Source organism: Pygocentrus nattereri, chromosome 26 (genome assembly GCF_015220715.1).
Source record: "Pygocentrus nattereri isolate fPygNat1 chromosome 26, fPygNat1.pri, whole genome shotgun sequence".
Classification (NCBI taxonomy): Eukaryota; Metazoa; Chordata; class Actinopteri; order Characiformes; family Serrasalmidae; genus Pygocentrus; species Pygocentrus nattereri.
Genome location: NC_051236.1, coordinates 15787501 through 15805492, shown reverse-complemented (window position 1 = coordinate 15805492; position 17992 = coordinate 15787501). Strand labels below are relative to the sequence as shown.

General features: G+C 38.2%; 1 protein-coding gene across 4 annotated transcripts in view; it reads left to right on the top strand.

Moving 5' to 3' along the window:
• The window catches only part of dlgap4b (discs, large (Drosophila) homolog-associated protein 4b), a 177499-nt gene that overhangs the window by 10161 nt on the left and 149346 nt on the right, over positions 1 to 17992 (top strand). The gene's annotated exons all lie outside the window — the stretch shown is intronic.

Here is a 17992-nt window from a genome sequence, read left to right as displayed (position 1 = left end):
AAGTGTTCTTTAAGTGGTGTTGACATACATAATCCCCTTTAGGATAGTGTACAATTTGTTAAAAGTATGTATTTTTTATACATTAGCCTTTCTAGGGAATATTTTATCTATATTTCAGGGGCTTAAAAACAAATAATCTCTCATTCTAAAATGGCCACAACTATATTTAAAGAGTTCATATAATTAAAAATATTTTTTTAGATATTAAAGGGTTTAGATCTAGGGTGCTCAATGAAATGAAGCTGAAGAAACATCCTGTTTTGACTTGCATGAGATGTCACAACCATGAACACATTGGATGGACCTGATATCTCTAATAGCTGCCTTCTTGATTCCTCTGTCCAACCTACCCCAGCCTGTGACCTGGAAACAGAGCGCACTCTGTCATCTTTAAGGATATATCAGTTCTGTAAATGCTTTCGGAGGAATCAAGGAGACAGTAGAGCAAGAAAGCACATATGGACCCTAAGCAGAAGTCTTATATTACAATGTATGAGGTGTGTGATAATTTGTCTGCCTCCACCTTGTTTAGTCATTGGATGATCATAGTTGGGATGGTACTGTCACAGGATGGTGACAGTTAATTAGATTGTTGATGTGCTTAAATTTTAAGAGTGAAGGATGTCTCGTCTGACAGCATGGATCCCTCTTCACATATTTTCCTCATTTCCACAAAGGGAGGAGTTAAGACATGAGAAAAGGAGACAAGAATGAGTGGTTAAAGATATTAGATCCACCCATTTACATATAACCGCCCATTCGGCCTACAGGAGTTCAGCTCGCCCATTTATGTTGAAATTATAAGGAGTGTTATTACTGTAGACAGTCTGTAGCTTTTCAAATCAGGCACAATACAGGGCACTTGTGAAGGGCTCAGCCAATCAGAACCGAGGGTTTTTATATTTTATATTTAAGGCAGAGTAACTATAATAGCAAAATATGAAAAAATGAATTATTTACACAACACTACACGTATTGTAATGGGTAACACCACGTACCACTCAATACTAATAAGAGTCCTTGGGATAGACTCTTAAATATGCAGTTGCCTACTTCTGTGATTCTAACTGAACTGTAGAATGGATAAAAACATGCAATATAGTGCATATATGTGCAAAAGTTGTAAAAAAGACCATTTTTAACAGATTTTCTCTGTTAGCACGTCCTTTATAAGGCAAAACTTATATGACATTTTTCTGCATATTTTTTGCTCAATTTCTGTTTATTCACTATGTTATATTGGGAAAAACATCAAGGTTTAATGTGGTAATATGTTTTTTTCCCCCCAATATGTTACATTCCAGAAATAGGCAGTAATTGTGCATGGAAATGTGCACAAGTGTGTTCTCTGTAGAGGACATACAACATGTAATTTTCTGGAGCGTCCAAACGTTCACATACAGCTGTTAGAAAAAAACAAAATACATCAGAGATGTGGAACCTTTAAATATCATAATCCCTTAACAGCAGACAATACTGTTAAAAATGAGTGCATTTTTTGTGGCTCAACACTTTAAAGGACACAAACAATTTAGAAACCTTAAAACTGAAAAATCTTGCCTTTTTTATTTAAATAACGAGGGAGTCAGGAGTGCTCCCTTTAATCTGTTGCAGTGCTAAGATACTGGAACAAATCAACATACATTTCTTTCTGTTCTGTCTTGTAGTGCTCACAGCGGCTTGGATCAAAGCCAGGCAGTAGCTCCACTCGTAGCCTAGTTTGTACAGATGCTGTGAAGTAGTTTAGCTGTAAAAGGATGGAATGTCTACTGACAGCAGTCACCTGCTATGTTTTCGGCTGGGAGATAGTGTCAGTATCAAACCCTTCACATGCGGTTTAACTTTATCTGTAAGAGGTCTCCTGCAAGATTTCTGTAAAAAGCTTGTCTTGTCGTCTGAGTATGTGAGTGTGTGCGCGGTGGGTCTGGAACATGGTGGTAGACTCAGAAGAACCCGGCTCAATCCTTTGGGAGAGTATTAAACCAGAACATTAAAGTTTGATGACTTTCATTCGCTTATCTCTCAGCACTGGCCTTGCAAATCAGGCCAATTAGCCTGAGACTGGGGACGCACACCTAAATTGGATGCATTTCTCTTTTTTATAATGTACCACTGCATTAAGGCTGTACTTGATTTCTACAGAGTGGACAAAAAGCTCAGATTAGTAGCTCAAGCTGTGATCATAAGTTATGGGACAGATTTTTTTTTCTACCACCCAGACACTTTAGCTGCTACTGTATATATTTTTTTCAACATTGAGGCTTGCTGTTCTGTTTTTGTTTTGAGTAAAGATCTGTTGTGTAGATCATTCTTCTTGCCCTCATTAAATTCATCTCTTCTTCTTTCCTACCTTGCCTCATTCATTCATTTATAGTCTGTGACACATTGCAAGACAGGAAATCCATTCTGATAGCATCCTCATCTCATTTATTCATAGACTAAGCCCTTGCTTTTGACTCCAAGCCTTTTAACTCAAACCATTTTGATTCTATCTCCCCTCTCTCTCTCTCTCTCTGCCTCTCACACACACATACACTCAGTGGTGTTCCCATGACTGATGGCAGCAGTCAGCAAAAGTGAGCTCAGCTATAATTCACTAATCTCTACTCCATACGTTTCTCCGTGCACCTGTGAGGTGCCTAACCTTGGATTCGTTTTTTGATCACTCTCTCCACTCCAGCAGAAAACGAGGCAGCGACTTCAAAAAGAGAACCAGTTTGTGTTCAAGGTACAGGGGAAAGAGTTCCATTCAAGGTTGTTTAGCCGAGGTGGAGGTTAACGTTAAAGACATCAGCAGAGAGAAAGTGCTCAAGGGAGGCATCTCATTTGCATGACTGCTATAACGCCACTATGCCCACATGGAACACATCATTACTGAGTTAATCGACTGCCTCTTTCCAACCATTATAAACCCACTCACCACTAAATTAAGTAATTGGTATTGTTTCAAAATGTGTCTGTCTAGTCACTTGCGATAATTCATAATTACCAGTTTGACTGCTACTTGTATGAGGCTATTTAACTGTCACTTCACTATTATTTGACTATTAGCACTACGTCTGGTTCTTTAGTAAAGGCAAGGAGTGAATGAGTAGAACTATGCCAACTCCAAGAACCCACTGAATGCTTTAATGTTCCTTGCGGTTCATAAAATGGGCTTTTTATGTGAGGCATTTTAATTATGGGACAGTTGCCTCTACAAGGTTATGGTGGTCACTTACTATGTTCTCTATGGAATTGATTATCATTATATTCTTCTTGATCTTGATATTATTATTATTAGTAGTAGTAGTAGTAGTAGTAGTAGTACTTTTAGTAGTACTAAGTATGTGGACACGTCTCCTAATTACTGAGTTCACTTGTTTCAGCCACATCCATTTCTAACAGGCGTGTAAAATCAAGCAATCTTTCAGTCTTCATAGACAAGCATTGGTAGTAGAATAGAGTACATTATACTGAAGAGGTAAACATGGCACTGTCTTAAAATGTTGCCACAATCAGTTAATTAATTTTCTGCCCTGCTAGAAGAGGTGAATTGTGTTCTCTTGAGTGATGGTTCATATTTCACTACGAAGTCTTGATGGATGAATCTGGGTTTGGTGGATGCCGGGACAGTATCCTATAAAGTTTGGTGGCGGAGGAATAACGGTGTAGGGCTGTTTCTCAGGGTTTGGTCTCAGCCCTTGAGTTCCAAAGAAGAGCAACATGAATGCTACAGCATACAAATACATTCATACGCGTTCAACTTTGTGGCAACAGTTTGAGGAAGGCCCTCTCCTGTTCCAGCATGACTGTGCCCCTGTGCACAAACGCTGTAAAGACAGGTTTGATGTGCCTGACCTCACAAATGCTGTTTGGAAAGAATGGGCACAAGTTCCCAGAGATGCACTCGAAAACATTTTGGAAAGCTTTCCCAGAAGAATGGAAGATGTTTAAGCAGCAAAGGGGCTCGAATCCATATTAATGCCCAAGGTTTTGGAATGGAATGTCCAAGAAACTCTTATAGGTGTGATGGTTAGGTGTCCACATACACTTTGCTTGCATTCGCTCCCTATTACACAAAATAGTGACCTACATAATGTTTCAGCCACTGTGTAGTGCTGTTTAAATAACAGTAAATCTTTTGGTTGCTCCATGTTCATTCCCCAGGCAGATAACTATATAGCAAATTATACATAATGAATAGTAAATAGGTTAATGAATGAGCCATAGTACTATCTAAAAGCCTTTTTGCTAGGAGTATAGCATTAGCCCTTTGCCCACTATCCCTGAGATTAGTTTATCATTTCTAAGCTCTGCTTCCCATTAAAACTCCTTCCCACACATGACAGCATAGAAAACAGTAAATAAAGTATATCTGACACAGAGAGCTAGAGGTTGGTGGCACGTCTGAAAGCTGGAGTCACTCCACTTCTGTGTCCCAGATGGCTTTATTGTGCTGAATTTGTGCAGTTAATCCACTTTTAGTCTGTGTTCCACACAGCACACCCAAAATACACAATGTCCCAGGTGCGCCCATGATTAGTCATTTCATTACAACTGGGATCACTATTCTCTGGTATATGTAGAGGGGAGATTAGGGGCACTTGTGATGTCTGCACTCCCAGGAGTGAGGACAAGAAAGGGGATGGCCTATTATTTGTGCCGTGTAATCCTGCATCCTTTTTTATTTTACTTTTGCTTTGTTTTTAGTCTGCTTTCTTCATGCAGTCCAGCCACAGGATACATTTATTTTGTCTTCATAGCACCCAAAGGGTTCTTCTGTTGTTACAAGCTCATCACAATCATCACAATAAAATTACTTTTTTGGGTGCTACATAGAACCATGTACAGCACAGTCTCCATCAATCTGAAGAACCCTTTCATGATGAAAAGAACCATGTAGTCATGCAGATGGTTCTTTATGTGTTTATGGTCCTATATAGAACCTTTTTTACTATATCTTTACTAAAGAGCCCTTGAGGAACCTTCTTCTTTAAGAGTGAGGGAGGTATCAAAATGCATGTTTTTGATAGCATAACTTGGCACAAATGACTACTAGATTGTTGTGTTGCTTCTCACTACACTACACAGTATGGACATGGTGTACTATGATGCTGTTTGATTCCTGCTGCCCTTTGTGTTTATGACATTGATCAGATTGCAGGAGCTATGATACAAGTACATGTTGCAGGGTTAAGACCTGACCTACATGCAGTACCTCTGTTTGAGTGAAGATTATGAAGAGAAAACAATGCAAGTGAAATTGGCACATGCATAAACAGAAAACAACAAATAGTCAACAACTATTAGTAGACAAAGATAGGTTAACACTGAAAACCTTGTCAGTCTTTGGTTGACAGACTCTTGGTCTTTCCTGTACAAATGCTATGCATGTTTATCCACTTATATAGAGTAAAAATTATGTATGTAGGCCAGATGCTGTTCATAAGGCTACATGACAGCTGCCTAAGACTTTTATGATGATTGACATAAACCTAAACGTAAGACTTATTCTGACAAGTGTCAGCTGTCATAAAGGTTTCATTTGTCAATTTTGATGTCAAGCTGACCTATCCAATGACAAATTTTTGCTGACAAAATGCCATTGCATGTTGTGGCAACTGGCTTCACAGCTCAATGCATTTCTGAACGTCACGTAATAGCGGTAAAGCATCAAAGGGCGTCATGTACAGAGTGTAGTTCTATACAGGGTATGGTGTAGGGATGCACAATGAAATTGTAATCATGTGAGTATTAACACATAATTGCTTTTAAGAAAAGACCTGTGTTCACATTTGACCAACTTTCCAATCTGGTATTTGATGACATTTATTGTACTCCAGAAAAGCTTAACATTTAGGCTATGCTGAGCTACTGCACTGTCATTATTTTATTGTTTTACTTGCACAGTTTTTACTATTGTACATTGTATTGTAACCCTACAGAAAAAAATGACCTTTACTTTTCTTTGTAATGGACGATCCAAGTGGATTATTCTCAACCTTTGCATTTTACTTAATGCTCATGTATATACATATATGTACATGAAAAATATCAGATATTCCAAACCTACAAATACAGTGATTTCATATACTGCATTGTATTGATCCCAATAAAATAGTACTAATTATTAAGGGTGGATGATAATATCTGAAACACATGTTTATTGGCAGATTTTTGCTGAAATAAATTACATTGGCATCAAACATGTCTTAGTTTTGACTGATATTTCACTGCAGTATTTATTGATATATTTATTTTTACTATGGAAGAGCAGAATGTTTTGGTGATGCTGCTAAAATATCTGCATTTGTTACCTTCTAAAAGTGAACGTTACTTTTCTCTGTAATGCTAATCCAGATAGACTTAGTCCCAATTTCTACTTTTTATAAATATTTATGTGCCAGCATCAGTGCCCTCAGTTCCCACTGGTGCATCCTTAGTAAAGTGAGTTCCATTTTGCTGTTCATAAAATGTTTAGAAATCCCTGGGGCCATGTCATGACACAGTGTAGAGCAATGCAAATCACATTCAAATGTCCAGTAGGACTTGTCACTGTGAAGTGGATGCAGTGCTGCATCTTTACCGTAATGTCATTTCACTCCAGAAAGTTTTATGACACAACCCAGTTTTAACAATAACCACAGTCACTTTGCATCAGTATGATCTCAAAGTTGAAAAAAGCAGTGGACACTTGTTGAAATATTTCTGCAGGTTTATGTCATGTGTCATGACTGGCTTACGTAGGTGTCAAATAGCCTTATGAATACTGCCCTTACATGAAGTATTACCAATGATTCACATATACATCACTATAGAACTATCTCATAGATGATACAGACCCACCAACTGAAGTATATGAAGAATTCTGTGAAATTAAATCAAGAATAGGGAAGACTGGGTTAGCAGCCCACCCATACAACACCACAGCATGCTGTATAATTACAGTCAGATGACTCAGGGTTTTTTTCTAGCATTCAACCCCATTACCAACTGAAATATGTGCTCAGGATGTGAGTGGGCGCCTTAGCATATTTTGCTTTAAAGCATGGGATGAGGTCTTATTCTGCCTGTTCACAAAAACGTGAACGGCAGGGAGAAACAGCCAATTAAACGCATGGGGTGCATGTGTTTAAAAAATGGTGCTATTCAGCCAGTGCAGAGCAGCGTATTTCATTATCTACATTCATTGCTCCTTCTAGGGACATACTCACATGCTGAAACAGCTAAGCAGAAAGACCTGTGAACTTTTAGAAAGCAAAACACAATTTATTAACAAAATCAGTTCAACAAAAACAGTTCAGTTATACACAGCAATAGTGGCCTTGTGCATATAAATAAATAATGATAATATATTAACATATAAACATTCAGCAGTAGTCACTCAGCACGAGGACTGCAATTCTATTGGGATTAACAAGATCATTTTAGGGGTGCTCGAAAAAAATACAAAAATTGTTTAACATTTTTTTGAGAGTGACATTTTCATGTGGCTGAATAAGTAAAGATGCACCACACTGAATTATAGCCAAAACAAATAAATAAATAAAAGAACCAGTGGTAGTGTGCAACAGAGTTTTGCCAAGCAGTTACCTTTGAGACCTTTTATGTGTATGTGTAACACATGAATATAAGCTAAATATAAGTGCCCAAAAAACAGGTGTATCTCTTCTTTAATAATGACTGAGATGTAGCAAAAAAGTCTCTAATTGGCTCAGTTGGCAGCAGGGTGACTACCAGCTAATTGAGCTAACATTATATTACATTATATGTATCAACATTACATGATTATTAGATATGTGTACATAAAATTAGTATTTCAGGTTTTAAAACTCTAATTCAAACCAAAATAAAATAGCTAAGCATCGGCCATATCGTCAAGAGATAGCAACTTTGGTCCCCGCCAGTACTACTGCAATCCAAAGCCAGGAGTCCAAGAGTCAACCATTGGTCTGCTCTCTCTGGATGGGTAGGATGGCTCCCTTCCCCAACACCTCCAGTCACTCAGAGCTACGTTAGCCAAAGTAGGTGTCTGTTAGCATTCTCCTCTAAGCGTGATGAGCTGCCCAATGACATGGCCATTGTTTGGTAGTCATCTTGTTCAGTAGTGCTGCAAACATAATAGAAATAACAATAGAGGTAGCAATGTAACATGTATTTACAGCAGAGAATTGTTAAGCCAACTTGCTGTAGTGTGTTTCAAAGGAAATGGGAAAGAGGCATGTATCAGTCAAAAGGGGTCGCAGTTCAACTAGGCTGAGACCCACTGTTCTGCACTATGAGTCAGTGTATTTTGGGAGTGTCTCACTATTTGTCTCCAGCTAAATATGTCACCCTCAGTCTCTGGTACCTCTGATGTTCTACCTTTTTAATAGTCTGCAGAAGTTCACTATTCAGTACCATCTACTGCTGATCTAACACATTTACAGCCTTAATGATGACCATTCCATTCAGATGGTACACTCCTAATCTGCCACCATCCATCTGAACACGTCTTTCTAACCTTCATTCATTGTTGATATTCATGATAGAGCTCCAGCAATGTTACAGGTAGTAAAAGCCAAAATCATCACAGTATGAACACATGCAATACCCAATTTACAAGATTTACAGTAATATCCAGTGTGAGCACTCTTTTTAAAACCCAGTGAGAAGCCGTTCACAAAACAAACAGTGCACAGTTCCATCCACTGAACTTAATGTGAGAGACAGTGTGCGTGGGGGGCATGTGGGGCTGAAGCTTAGTGGTGGATGCATTGATTCATTCATGCTGAGAGGGAAAGCATGAGTCCAGAGAAGAAGAGGGCCATTTTCTCACCATAACAAGTGGGGATTGATGCTCCTGTTTGCTTCCAGGGATAATAGTGTGCATCACACATGTGAGACACCCTTATTGATTTTTTCGGAGCCCCTGATACTCCTAGACCTGGGTGTTTATATGTGTGTGCGTGTGTGGGTTGGTGCCTACACATTTATGGGGAATTCTTATTAAAAAATGGAAAATAAACCATTTCAAAAGTAGTTGGCAATTCTTAATGGCTGGTACACAGTGTATTACATCACAGTATGTCTGTGTTAGTCAATCTTAAATACTGCTTTGATCCTGCACACATATATGTATTCTGTTTAGTTGTTTATCCATCACAGTCTGCTTCCTCCAGAGGTTCTTGCTCACTCTATGCATGTATGTGCAAGAGTTCTTGTAGCTTAGTGCAGATCTTTTCCTCTTGCTTAATCAAATCCACAGTTTCAAGCTGTTTGGCCTTTGGTGGTAATGCCTCACGAAGGGATCAAGTTAGAATATTCTACAAAATGAATATTAATCAAAGTGAATCAGAGGACTCGCTCACATCCTCTCATCTCATATGCAGTTCAATTTTCTTCACAGACTTTCCTGTGCTGAGTGTATGTGTGCCCATGTGTGTGTGTGTGTGTGTGTGTGTGTGTGTGTGCGTGTGTGTGTGTGTGTGTGTGTGTGTGTGTCTGTAACATAGGCAGAATTTCATTTCAAGGGGTGCCTGGATACAGGTGGGAGAAGCTAGCAAGCATTATGTCCTAGAAAAATCGCTGTAGTATGGGCTGTCTACATCATTCTTACAAAGTATTTAGCAAAAAAAAACACTATATAACCACAGTGAATTTGTTCTTAAGTTTTAAAAAAAAAAACACAATTGCTTACCTCAAATTTAACCGCTGTAACAAATGACAGCATGTCACGGTAGGTATAGGCTAGGGTTAGGGTTAGGGTTAGGCCTGAAATTGTGGTCTGAACCCAAATCCAGCCTGAAAATGCCTGTCTGAGTCTGACCCGACCAAACCACTTTATCAAGCTTTGAGTTCAAATTTGACCTGATCCTAACAAAATTTTGCCTAAACCTCACCATAAATCGGTACCATTATCTGCCAAAATGTTGAAGACCTCATGTTTTAAATAAAAGTGCTGGTTATTTTACCATCTAGCTATAATGATAGCCATCATTAGATCACAAGAAAGTAGAATAATAATAAATATAAAACAATGATATAATAAAACAATCACTTGTCAGTAATAAAGTTTACATGCTTTACCAACACGCTTTATTTTGCTTTCAAACAACATCCCAAAAGTTTTTAAGTCTGGGTAAACTCTGTGCATTGCTGAGAAAGCATTATGTTAGCCTTCCCCAGCTTTAATCCTCTTTCGGTGCATAGAACAGATTACAAATAACATACAAATATATTTTTAGCTGAGTAAATGAAATATAAACCTACTTGTAGCTGCACTAAGATGTCCTGAATTAATTTATCAGTTTTCTCACTACTGTGGGCCTCATGTACCTCACTGCTAAATTCTGTCAGAAACCCCAGTGGGTGATTCATGCAAGCCACATTAAAAACTGTTGTAAAGTAATGAAAGTAGGGGAGAATAATAAAGTAAGGAGACAAAACGAAAGCAGGGAGAAATGCAGGGTAAAGTCTATCAACAGAACCCAAACGGGGGCAGTCATGGGCTGGAGGTTAGGGAACCAGCCTTATGAAGGGAAGGTCGCCAGTCCGATCCCCAGAGCCAACAGCACATGACTGAGGTGTCCTTGAGCAAGACACCTAACCCCCAACTGCTCCGCAGGCGCTGCAGGTTGGGCTGCCCACCGCTCCAGGCAAGTGTGCTCACTGCCCCCTAGTGCGTGTGATCACCAGAGTGTATGTGGTGTTTCACTTCACGGATGGGTTAAATGCAGAGGTGGAATTTCCCCGTTGTGGGACTAATAAGGGTCACTTAATCTTAAATGTGAAATTTGGATGTAATATAGGATATTTCCCATAGGCTATTGCTCACCACTACTAAGGTCAACCGCTGTGCTAGCTAGCTAGCTAAGTATGTAGTATGCTAGAAAGTAGCTCAGCTAAGTTTTTTGGAAGAGTGAGGGTATCTGGGTAGGCCTCTGATGACGGCCTAGTGTCCAAACACAAGGTCCGCAGGCCAGATCAGGCCCATGACACAATCCTATCCAGCCCACAAAAGTCTTTTAATTGTCTATTAATATTAGCTCCTTTCACAATGCACTGCACTAGAGTCCCCAGCATGCACTGCAACGTGATGTGGGCTCTGAATCTCCTACACTAACAACAATCACGTTAGCTCTTAACGTTGGCTCAGCTGCTCAGAAGTTGGACCCAAGTATTAATGAACTTGCAGCAAAAAAAGAACATAATAAAAGAACATATAAACTTTGAATCTTTCAAGTTTTCATGTAATATTTCAAGGTCTACTACAGCTCTCATTAACTACTATAGTTTCACAAAGCATTTAGTAACTTTCTCTGCTTAAATCTGGCTTTGCAAATCTCAAACCATTCAAAAAACTTGGTGAGAGAAAAAATCATATAGGTGTTCCATTATTATATTACTTTTATGTCTTTCTTATGTCTGATGGTACTTCTAAATATAGTGTCTCAAACAATTAATTCATTTTTGAAGTTGATTAGACTTTCACTTATGTTCTGCTTTTCACCTGAATGCAGATGCGGATATTTGGGCCTTTATTGCAGCAGAAGGAGGGAACCTTAAAATAGGATTGAGTCTGGGCTTGACCTAATTGCCATTGCTACAGTTGTCACTGAGTGAGAGAGAGAGAGAGAGAGAGAGAGAGAGAGAGAGAGAGAGAGAGAGAAAGGAAGGAAGAAAGGCTGGACATAAAGAATGAGACAAAGGTGAGCAAAGAGAGCAGAGTTAAAAAGAGAGTCCGTTTTTGAGGAAAAAGGGACAGAGAGGAAATCAAGGACAACAAGAAGAGGAATGAAGGTGGACAGAGTGTAAGGCTGAATGGGCTGTCACTTGTAAGTCACCTATAACAGTCCACATGGACACACATACACTGTGTGGCCTCGAATGGCAGCAGTCTGATACAGTACCTGCCACAGAAAAGACCCTGGACAAAAATAGACCCGACTATATTCACCTCCGTTTCATCATTCTCTCTCTCTCTCTCTCTCTCTCTCTCTCTCTCTGTACAAGAGCAGTGCTTCACTTTAGAGGTTATTTCCTGTAATCTCTCTTCATGGCAGGCAGATAGAGCTGTTTTGGAAGGTAAAAGTGGTAAAAGTGCAGGTCATGGAGTTTCATTGCCACCATCCTCTTCATCTACACAAGTGTGTGTGTGTGTGTGTGTGTGTGTGTGTGTGTGTGTGTGTGTGTGTGTGTGTGTGTGATCTGCAGCAGAGTGAACCTATTACAGCTGTTTTCCTGTCAGGAGTGCTGCTCTGATTGCTTTAAATCCACTTCTGATCGGCTGATAATGCCCTTCAAAGGACAATGGGGTCAGATAAGATAGTGTCCATCCTGTTTTTCTCTGTGCTCTCTTCTCTTCCTCCTGTTTTTTTTTTTGGGGTCCTATTTATTTATTGTAAAATGACAATTAAGCTACGTTGCTTTTGATCTGTAAGTAATAGAAACTACAGAGAACAATAAACAGTGCCAATAAATAAACAGACAAAAAAGTCTGAACAAATGAAAGACAAATTTAACAACCATATTGTCTGCTAAATGCTATTTCAGCTGTTTGTATTAGCAGTTACTTGTACAAAATAAAATAGAAGCATTTTTACAATGCAATCTCTGTCATTTGTTTTTTTCAGTCTGCTGCTTGTTGATTTATCCATAATTCTCATGCGAGCACCGTCCATGAATAACCTGCTGAATTACAGATTTTGCCATCATCAGTGCTGTATTTTCTTCAGAATGAATGAGCCTCGGTGATAAACAAATTTGTGGCATTGCAGTAAAAGGAAATACATTATAATAAAATTGTTATAGAACTTGCCCTTTGAAAGCTGTGTTTGAACAAAAGGGCTGCAGTCATGGAGTCATAGCAACAGTGCTTAAGCAGCTGCTGGGCTTCAGGGTGAAGCTACAGATGGTCAAAAGGGCAGAACTAAGAAAATGTGTTAATTGCAGTAAAAAAAAAAAGAATGGCATCAAACATGTCTGTCACATAATCTCATGGTCTATTATTAATGTATTTTCGGAGTCAGTACTAATGTTAAGAGATGCTGATTTTCGTCTCAATCAACTAAAAATGAAAGTGTATAAAACCTTATTGTGATTAACATTAGGAGCTGGCAGCTTTCACAGTGCTGAAATTACAATCTTGACCAAAATGATCATTTCGAAGGAAAATCCAAAATGTATCAGTGTCGCACTGCTTTGTGTGGGAGAAAAAGTGCAGAGTGTAAGTAAATTGAGCTAAGAAGCTCAGTAAGCATGTTTTTAAGCACAGCATGTGCTAATACAGGCACTTCACTGTAAGTATGAAACAGAAGGGAAAATTGTGCTGCTATTTTGGTATTAATTAAGAACACATTTTCTTTCTCCTGTGAAGATATCATATCAGAGATACAAGATTTTGTTATGACAGCCTCAACATGATTATGACATTTTCATTTTATTCCTCATACTTTTAGAGTGCATTTCTCCTTTGGCAGCTGATCTAGCCCATATGAATTAATAATGCCTTTGTGATGGGAATTTGGTTTCATTTCAGATTTAGATTTCATTTTTGGTTTTAGGCTTGTCAACATTGCAACTTTGTTAATGCGACTGTGTGGGAGAAAAAGTGCAGAGCGGAAGTAAATTGAGCTAAGATGTTTTTAAGCAGAGCATGTGCTAATACTATGGGAGGCAAATCCAGCCAAAAAGGAAATGAAAATGAAAACAATAAAATGTAAATGCAAAGCTCTTTTTGCCATTTCTTTTTCCAAACATCTGCCAAAATTGAAAATGAAATGAAATGCCTTCATTTGCAATTTCATTTTTAAAATTTTGACATGACGGTGTTTTTTCTATCCTAAAATAGAAATGAATAGAATAAAATGTCCTAAAATGTATCCCGTAGCCCCGCCTAGTGCTAATTAACATATATTTGCATGTTGGTCACTTTGAAAAAGAAAATGAAAAGTGGAAAATGAAAAGTGAATCTCCAGCAGGTGGCGCTGATGTTCGTTTTCATTTATCTTTTCATTCTGACAGTTAAAGCACGTCCACACCGAAAACAGAATCATGAACTGTCACTTTGTTGTTGATTTATTAAGTTTGCATTTTCATTTTAATTTTGACAGATTTGCAGCCTATCACTGTGACAAAGAAATAAGAACGTAAACATTGCATTTTGATTTTGGTTTTGACACGTATTCTGCTTTTCACAAAGAAAAGCCAAAGCCAAAGTGAAGCTTGTGTTTTCTTTTGTCTGTTAGCTTTTTCATTTTAGATTTGGCCATGAAATACCAGAATAACGACTAAAATGAAATGACATATAGCTGTTTTCAATTTATTTTTATTTTTGTCACAAACAGCTCGTGTTCATATGAAAAATAAAATTGCAAATGAAGGTATTTCATTTCATTTTCAATTTTGGCAGGATATTTGCACAGATGTTTGGAAAAACAACTGGCAAAAAAAGGTTTTAACATTTTATTGTTTTCATTTTCATTTCCTTTTTGGCTAGATTTGCCACCCATACTAATACAGGCACTTCACTGTAAATATGAAACAGAAGGGAAAATTGTGCTGGGCAATTTTCATGTGCCAAGAAAATCTAGCATAGTTCTGGAAGCTAAGAATTGTAAAAGATATAGTAGGCAAACAAATCTAGAATACTGTTTTTCTACACTACCTATGACTCAGCTTATGTGAGAGAAACTGCACGTATAAAACTGAGCTGCGTCGGATTCAAACTCCTTTAAAATCCAGTCACTCTACACCTTCTAGCTTACATTCTGTTTGTTGGTAAAGTTCTAGATTCGTTTATATATATTCCTTACATGTTTCCACAGCCATGTGAGGAACAGGACCTTCTTCTAGCCCTGTTTTGGTGGTATAGTGATATTCAGAATTATATTTATATTTTTATTGCATACACCCCTAACAGTACTGTATCCAGTAGAAAAGATTAAGCATTGTGCCTAGAGTGTCTACAAACAGGAGCATCTGTAGGAACCTTCTGTTAATGATGGTAATCCTGAATTGCAAACAGCCCTGCTTTCTGTTGACAAATTGAAGCCCATGGATAAGGTCCTGATCGTATGCTGACTGTCAGCAGATGCCTCTATGTGTTTTGCTAGTATGAATATCAAAAGCCTTTTAGCTGCATGCTGGTGTTATCTGAAGCTTCATAAAATATAAAACGTCTAGCTGCCTTCCTTTAATGTATGGTGTACACAACCTGCATGACTTTTCAGCTCAGTCTATAAGAGAATACAGAAACAGAATACATGAAACAGTGTGACTTAATCAGCATCCAAAAAATGACCTAAAATTGTAATTTGATACAGTTATTTAAAAAAAAAGAAAGAAAGCAAGCAGTATTACCTTAAAACTTAACCTAAGGAAAAATAGTGTGATGTGAAGCACCACTCTTCGACAGCATTGCTTTGTGGCCATCTCCGCAGCCTAGCAGACAAATGCGTGCTCTGAGTAAACTTTTCCTGTATCAATAAATAGTTGCTGTCAATCCAAAACAGTAAGAGGACCCTGATTTTGCATACTTATGTTGGGTGTGTTTTGGGACAACTACTTCATACACATGCAATTTATAATGCAAAATATACATGCATTTGTGAGAGTCTGCTGATGTGGTTTCCTCCCTTTCAATGAAGTACATAAATGGCTAATTGCATGTACCCCCCCATGGAGAATTTTAGGGTACAGGACAAACCCTTGCCAGTATGCCCATAATAGAAGTTTGAGAAGAATAATCAACTTGCAAGTCTAGTCAATGAATGAAATGATTTACCCTGTATTCCTTAGCAATTTATCTCAAGTTTGGCACTCACTTATTAAGGCCCTCCTTCAGTTACAAGCCAATAGAAATTATCCAATAGAAATAACTAGCGGTACTGATATGAGGTGGTTTTAGAAGGAACATATAATTCAGTAAACAGTTAACATTACCTGATTAACCTGTTTTTCGCATTTATGAGTGATAAGCAACACTATGCTGGTGGACGAATGTATCTCTGTTGCTCTGTTTGCAATACACCAAATAAAGAGACCCAGAGACTTGTGAAGACCTTTGAGGTTTCGTGCAGAAGCCTGCGCAAAGTCCTGTAGTAGTTTTGTATTTAGGATGACCCTAAGCTTGTAGATCTGAAGCAGGACAGTTAGCAATGTGCCAGGGCAGATTTAAAGAGCTGTGTCTTAAAGAGGCAGGTTTAATAGCATTCCCCTTTAATCTGCTCAATCTTGCCTTTGGAGATGATAAATCTTCTCAGACATAAATCTAAATAGTAGATCCTCAAGTGTATAACTTAGATATATTATTGACTTATGCTCCTCAAAGTTGTTATTTCATATCTATTTCTTTTAATGTTCTTTCTAAAGCCAGTCAAAGAAACAGTTACAGTCTCTAGTGCTGGGTCGTTAAAGATGTTGGAAGTTCAAATAATGATTCTCTCTAAAGGCATGTGAGTTTTGTGCTGCTACCACTTTCCTCTCTTCCTTTGAGAGAGTCAGCTATTCTGTGCAGCTTTTAAGTACAGTTGGTTTTCAATTATAGAATCAAAGATTTTTATTAGGCCTTTGCCATGTTGGATGCACTGTTAAGGCCAGTTGCAGCGATATGACAAACATTACATCAGAGAGTTAGCAGTGAGCAGTGTACTGCCAAGCTTTTAAAGGCTTGAAAATCCAACTCGCTTCCTGATTTCACACAGCTTTAATGCTGTACAAGCATGCTTTTAGTCAACAAAAAAATGGAATTATAACTCAGACTACCTTGTCTATTACATGTTAGGGTTTGTTGACATTGAAAAAAAACAAAGATGCAGGTTCAGTTATTACATTGCTTGATACAAAATCATCAATAATTTGAGGTGCATCCATACATTATATGTTGCACCAGTCTGAACTTGGCAATTCAACTGCATTTTGGAATGTTAGAATCAGTATTTGTTTATGCCATCAATGTGTGTATTTAGTGTGTTTTTAGAAATAGAATTGAAGATTTCATGATGCATTGAATCATTTCCTAAGGAATCAAAATCAAGCCATAGTGAAACCTGTTTTTCGACGAATGTTAACTTAGACTGTAACTGACTACACAACAGGAGATGAATGATTGCAGAAAGATGCCCAAATCGGCCATTCAGGTCAAGAGCTACTGTTAGCTGTTTGTATGATGTCATGTACGCTTATTTATGGCAAATACTTATATGGCTCACTACTGTTGCAATACAGAAGCTGTTTGAATGTTTATCAAAAAGAATAATAATAAAAAGGAATCATTAGTTTTATAAGTACAAAGTAGTAACTACATTGTGAATAAAATTAAATATGTATGTATGTATGTATGTATGTATGTATGTATGTATATAAAACACAAGAAAATGCACAACATGGGCAACATGAGCCCTATAACATAAACTTTTGAGCATTTAACCAGTAAAGCACAAACCCCCTTCAGTCTCAGTATCTATCCATTCATTTCCTATCAGTAGTCAGCAACAGCTGCATAGGCCTAAACCCTCTATTCTTCTGCCAGTCGCCTCTGAAAGTGTCCTTATGTTGTCTTCACACTGTTTGATGACTTATTGTTCTATGAACAATACGGAGGCTAATGTTAGCAGCTCTGAGACCAGATCAGAGAGAGGCAAACCACACACACGAAGGGAGCCCACACAAACGCACACACCTCAGAGACAAGTGAGTGTTTTCACAGCTCTGTCCCTGTGCTGACCCTGAGAGGAAGGCTAGGTTGGGTCATGTTCAAGCTGCATGTCCAAAATTAGTACAACGGCCTCATATGCTGAACTCACAGAGCACACTGTGAGGGCACTTGCTTACCTTGCAGTTTTTTTACTCAGCATTTGATTAAATAAAGCTAAAGCAGGATTATGCATCAGTGAGCTTGTGTAAAGTGGGTGTCAGTAACATAAACAAAGCACATGATTGATATGCTGATGCTTATAGTCTTTTTCTAGTGATTACTGCTAGGTTTCAAGGACAGTGGCTGCCTTGCTCAAGCCAAAAAGCACCTACA